This window comes from Nelumbo nucifera, chromosome 3 (assembly GCF_055504915.1).
Source record: "Nelumbo nucifera cultivar China Antique chromosome 3, China Antique-T2T, whole genome shotgun sequence".
Lineage (NCBI taxonomy): Eukaryota > Viridiplantae > Streptophyta > Magnoliopsida > Proteales > Nelumbonaceae > Nelumbo > Nelumbo nucifera.
In genome coordinates this window covers 96180798-96187288 of record NC_142651.1, presented here as the reverse complement: position 1 = coordinate 96187288, position 6491 = coordinate 96180798, and the positions used below count along the sequence as shown (strand labels likewise).

At 33.4% G+C, this 6491-nt stretch overlaps 1 long non-coding RNA gene across 1 annotated transcript; it reads left to right on the top strand.

Annotated features, from left to right (window-relative positions):
* The first annotated feature begins 2209 nt into the window (after positions 1-2209).
* LOC148801753 (uncharacterized) lies at positions 2210-3958 on the top strand. Its single transcript, XR_016083661.1, has 3 exons — positions 2210-2492; positions 2582-2625; positions 3844-3958. It is a non-coding gene; the product is annotated as an uncharacterized LOC148801753 (long non-coding RNA).
* The last annotated feature ends 2533 nt before the right edge of the window (positions 3959-6491 follow it).

Sequence of the window (6491 nt, the reverse complement as noted above, 5' to 3'; positions counted from 1 at the left end):
CTCAATCTCTCTCTTCTTATCTTGGCAGGGGCAAACTTGGGAGTATTTTCTAATTTCTAAACGGTTTCGACAATATTCAAACAAGACCAATATTTGACTCCTATCACTTGCTACCAATTTCTACAGAATTCAATATTCTTTTATCAGTTTCCTTAACTTTTTTTGTTTGGGAATCTCTTTTAATGGAAAATTTTAAAAATTTTAGTAAAATTTTAATTCTCCATCTTTAAAGACTTAGCTTCACAATTTTTCTCTCTTTTCCTCACCCCCAACTTAAATGCCATTGTCCCTAATGGCATGAGTAGAATGATGCAAAAAAGATTTGGGCCAAAGGGAACAACGAGTAGGGTTTTCCTGAGGGGTTCAAGGTATGCCACCTGGTCTTGAATCAACAAAATAAAATAAAAAAACTCTAATCCTAAAATTAACTGAAAAAAAATACGTTGGATTGCCTCCCAACCAGCGCTAAGTTTAACGTCTTCAGTCAGATGCAACTATTCATCTCTCTCATACTCACTTTCGTTTTTATACCAACCAGGACCGGATCGGGCTAACCAAGGGGTAGGTAGGTCATTCACGAGATTGTCCACTATGTCCAGGTTGCCTTCATCTTCCCCTAGGTTTGGATGCTTAGAGGCATTAAAAACATTCAATTTGACCTTTTGCTACCCAAATGAGATATCCATTTCCCATGATTTACAAGTGATATTTGCATTAGTCGTTGCTAAAAACGGTTGTCCTAAGATTATCGGGTTATGGTTCAATTCTTCGGTTGGGGTCATGTCTAGGACAACAAAATCTACAAGGAAATAACAGTTTTCTATCCTAACAATGACATCCTCAATGACACCTCGAGGAGTCTTAACCGACTGATCAGCGAGTTGCAGAATTGCTAGGGTAGGTTTCAACTCGCCGACCCTGAACCTTTCATAAATAATGGACGGAAGCAGGTTCACACTAGCCCCTAGATCCAATAGGGCCCTATCAAAGGTGATTCTAGAAATTATACAGCTAATAAGAGAAGCACCCGGGTCTTTCATTTTTTGGGGAAGTTGGTTCAGGAGGACCGCACTCACATCTACTGAGAGCAAAAATTTTTGTGGGGCCGATCGTGGCTCCCTCTTTTGGGTGCATATAGCTCTTTCAAAAACTTTGCATAAGCTGAGACATGTTGATTCGCATCGAGGAGCGGGATGTTAATGTATACTTGTTTGAAAAGTTCCCTGATCTCCTCATTGCGAATCTCTTTCTTTTTCCATGATGGCCCGACTATGAGTGTGGTAGGAAATGGGACTACAGATTCGTTTACTTTAGGTTCTTTTTCTAAGTTTTCCCTTTCTTCTTCTTCCCCCCCCCCAACTTAGGGTTTTCTGACTCCTTTTCTTCTTCTTTACTTTCTTTCTCATACGGGTCTTCCAAAATTCTCCCACTCCTTAAAGTTGTTATAGCTTTAGCATTTTCGAATTGGGGATTTTAAGGAGGTGGTTGAATTTGCTAAGAGAAACCCGGTGACTAATTCCTAAGGTTTGCAACCAGTTGACTCGGTAGTTGCCCCACTGCCCTCCTTGCACTAGCTTCAGCTAGCTGTCCTATTTTGCTTTCTAACCTAGCAATGGACTGCTGTTGATTTAGGATCAACTACTGTAGCTGCATAAATTGATCGTCTACTGATCGAGATTGATGAAGTTGTGGGTTGCCCTGATATGGTTGGGTCAGTTGACTCATAGGGTACACCTGCTGGAACTGGTTTTGTACTACTGGCCTCTGAAACTATTGGGCCATGGAGTTGGATGGATGCTAAGGGACTGTACATTGGTTTGATGTGTCCTCCAAGAAAAGTTAGGATGGTTTCTCCACCCAGGGTTATAAGTATTAGAATATGGATTATTATTGGGCCTTGAGAAACTCTGGGCTGCCTAAACTTGTTTTTGGATAAAAGGTGGAAACCGGGCCGCAGTAGGACAGTCATCAACCTGGTGGGTCGGGCTAGCACAAATGGAACATACTTCAGGATAAGAGGTAGATGAGTTCCTAATGGGTCTCCCTATAGTCCCTAAACAATCTAAGGGCATCATCATTGAAATTCTGAATCCTTACAGTTGAACATATTTCCAGGAACTCATCTATGTGCTTGTGTGGGTCCTCACTTGGGTTCCCATAGAAGGATGTGAGCATCTATATTGTACTTGACTTAGGCCGTTTGATAATACTTCTCAGACGTTTGGTGTCTGAAGAACTTGCTTTTCACAAGACCTATTTGATGCAAGCTCTGAAATTAGATCTGAATGCCTCTTTTCAGATCTGAAAGTTTAATGGAAATGGGAGGCTCTTAATGCGCTCAAACGTGTTTAAGAGCCATGAAAATGTCGAAAATATCCTCTATATTTTTTAGAATGACACACATACCCTGCCCCCCCTCAAAACCCAAGACAACCCTACCAGATGCAAAAACCCCCAAACCCATGAAACTCTCTACTTTTGTGAAAGCAAAGGTATGGCGGTACAGGCACCTGGAAGGTTCGTTTATAGTTTCGTTTCTTCTTTCTTCAGATTTCTTAACTAAAAACCTTTATTGTTTCAGGGTTACAGACGCCTACCAGTTCGTTTCTTCTTTCTTCATCGAAGGTATCTTTGTTTCGACTTTTGGAATTTTAGCACTTCTTTTCATGAGGGTTTGTTTCATTTAGGTTCGTTGTTATTGGGTCTAGTGATGATGATAACAAGGTTGGGTTTATTTCTGTGTATTTATTTTTCAAAATTTACTTAAATGCCAAATTTTCTTGTTTTGCTATGCGATAATCGATGTAGGAAGTTGGTTTTCTTTTCTTTCTTTTTTTTTTTTTTGATTCTGAATACTTGGGGAAGTATGAATTCGGTGAGGTTTTGTTGTAGGGTTTTAAATTTCTTGAAAGGGCCTTGTTTACGTGTTTTGATTATCAATTTTCTGGAATAGTCGTTTAGTTTGTTTCTCTTTTGACATTTGGGCAATGTAGAATGTTTTGGTGAATAGATTTTCCAATGATGTAATTCCACCTTTACGTGTGGTGATGATTTTTTTGGACTTGGTCCTCTTGCCCTTTAATTACAAGGCAGGGACGTTTGCCCAAATAATTTCAAGGTTTAATGGTGGAGAATAGAAGTAAAAGCAATGGTGATGACAAGTAGTACCATGTCTATGTTTCTTCGAACACCCAGCACCCATCTATCTCTGTCTCTGTCTACTCAAATTAATCTCCATCGACACAGTGGTTGCTATTTATAAAGGAAGACATGGAAATGAAGTATTAATTGCAAATTAATTTGCTTTAACATTATAGAATTAATCCATATTTCTAATTCGAGGGCGAGTGGATCTCTCTTTCTGTCTATCTCTCTTTGGCCCCAACTTGTGTAGGGTCTAAATTATCTAATGGCATCAAAAGCCAATGTTTATTCCCTTATTATTTTTTATAGTGATTAATTATTTTTATTAATTTAATTATGCTTTTTATTAATTATTAATTAATTTTCGTAATTATTATTTATTTTATATGATTTTAATATTATTTTGAATTTGGTAAATTATTTCATATTAAATAATACAAATTGAGCTCAAATTTACCAAATAGTCTATTTTAAGGGTAAAATAGTAAAAACAGGGCATTTTAGATATTAACAGTTTGGTCCAACACAAACAAACCAAAGTATTCAGAGCCTCTGAAAAGTAGAAAAACATCAATGCCTCTTTTCAGATTTTAGACAGTTTTAATATATTTTTAACTTTTCAGACTTCAAATTTCAGATTTATCAAACACCACCTTAATTTCATACTTTAAGACCTGAGTATCAGGTAACTGGATGCAGGATGAAGGGTTGTATTGTGTTGGAGTGAAGTATTCCTTCAACTTTCTAGGTTGGGCATCATTGATTCCGGCCATTTGATTTCGGTGTTGATGATGGAGGTATCTCTCTATTTCAGGTATAGGTTCTATAGTTTCTCTCCTTAAAGATCTCCTTCCCAACATACAACACAGAAGTCCCTTTTCTTCTTATTTGAATTTAAAATTTTGAGTTTAATTTCAAATGTGGATTTTGCAATTTGAATTTTGAAATTTAAACTCAACTTTTGAAACTTTCTCAGTGTTTTTTTGAAATTTAAAGTCAAACTAAGCCTTTGAAATTTAAATTCCTAAAATCTAAATTGAAATTTAAAAAAAAAAATCTTCTTTTTTTTGTTTTTTTTAAGGCAAACAAATCAACCACGCGACCTAGGGGCTGACCTAGGGTTTCCTAAACTAGTTGTTCAACCAATGTGAATCCTTTTAGGTTCACATGGAATTACACCACTTCTTTTGGTTAGCCAGGTAAGAAGTGGGGATGTGGGAGGCTCCCCTTGCTCTTGCAAGGACCTGATTAAGTAACCACAAAACCCGCTTAGGCTTAGCCATTTAACCTCTTTCCTTAGAAACCAACCGCCGGTTATGGAAAATAATTCCAAACTTTCCTAAAATTCAGCACACCTTTGAACCAAATGTGAGGCTTTCCTAAAGGATCTTGCTATCCAAATTTTAAATTAGGGTTTAGGGTGAACCGCACGTGAAAGGTGGTATTTTTGGGCCAAGGGAGGGTGATGAAATCCCCACCTTATCTTATTTAAGTTGGATTGCCCTTAAATAGATTAATGGAAAGAAACAAAATAAACAAAACAAATGCAACTAGCTACAATGCATGAACAAGTGTTTCTAAAATGCAATTCAGCAATTAAACATAAAAGAATAAAGCAAACAAACTAAGCAAAAGGAACAATTAAAATAATAAAAAGAATACCTAACACATTCACAACTAACAATAATAATTTCAAAAATTAAATAAACCTATATGATGCATGCTCTAGAATATCATACCCTAAATATTGGAATGAAAATGCAAGAAAAATATTAACAAAATTTTATTGATTTTTTTTATTTTTTATTTTTTATTTTTTAATTCAAAATTTAAATTTTTGGGAGTTTAAATTCAAATTCAGATTTTGAAATTTAAATTCGTAAAATTTAAATTTGATTTTTTTTTTTAATTTTTAACTTTTTTTATTTTTTTTTCTCAAATTATTTTAAATTCGAAAATTTAAAATTTAAATTTCGAAATTTGAAATTCAAATTCAAATTTAAATTTAAATTTAAATTCAAATTTTAAATTTAAACTCAAATTCGAAAATTTCAACAATTTCCTTTTAGAAATTAATTATTCAATTAAACAACTAAAAGAAAAGAAATTAAATAAAGCAACAAATAATAATTGTAAATAGATAATAAAACAACAATTTGCCAAACAGAATTAACAACTACCAAAATAAATTCTAACAAACTAATTGCTAATCTAAAAATTAAACTGAAAATAAAATGATCAAAAAGAAAATTATGCAAGAAATAGATAAAATAAAAGAAAAAATATATATTGAATTTTTTTATTTATATTTTTTTCGTTTTTTAATAAAAGAAAAACACAAATCTAAAAATTAATACAAAAATAAAATTAATGAAAGAAAAATACGCTGCAAAAATAAATAAAATAAAATAAATGAATTTTTGTATTTCTTTTTTTTTGTTTTTTATCGAAATAAAAGGTAAAAAATGAATCTAAAATTTAAAGCAAAAATAGAATAAAATGAAATAAACAAAAGAAAATTATTCTGCAAGAAATAAAATAAAATAAGCAATTTTTTTTTAATCTGAAATAATAGAAAAACACAAACCTAATAAAGCAAAAAAAATCAAACCAGAAATTAAAATAAAGAAAATTCAAAAAATTCAAAAATAACTATTCTATAAAAAAAAGAGTTTGAAAATAAAAATAATAAAATTAAAAATAAAATGGAACGACTACACCAGAAACGCAATCCAATTTCTCTTCTCTTCTCTTCCGTCCTGCAATCCCGCAACACTCCGGTACCCCACCTTTCGCTATTCCATCCTACAGAATCAAAGAGAAACAAGAACTACACTGAGATATATGATCAAGTAATAAAACGAAAAAAAAAAATAATGAAGCATATTCGGAAAAAGTAAATAAAATTTTTTCTCCGTGTCTCCTCGGCAACGGTGCCAAAAACTTGGTGTGTCCGGAAGCGCGTCGTTAAACACTCCAAAACACCAGTTTAAACATTTATAATTTTTACCATTTCTCAAACAACTATTAACGTAGTAAATGGGTGAGAACGGGTCGTATCCATAGGGAAGCAAGTGAAAAATTAATATATACTTAGATCCGGACAAGATAATGCATTCGGGAATGGCAAAAAATACGAAAATAAAATCTATTATTGCTGAAAGTAAATGTTTCAAATTTAAACAAGACAATAAATAAAAATCAGAATTTAATAAAGTATGGGAATCAACAAAGGAAATAAAAGAAATAAATAAAAAAAATAATCCAAAATCTGGATCCGGTGGTGGTAGCTACAGATCGGCCAGATAGCTTACAGAAACCCCTCTTGACAAGAACCGGGCGTTTGT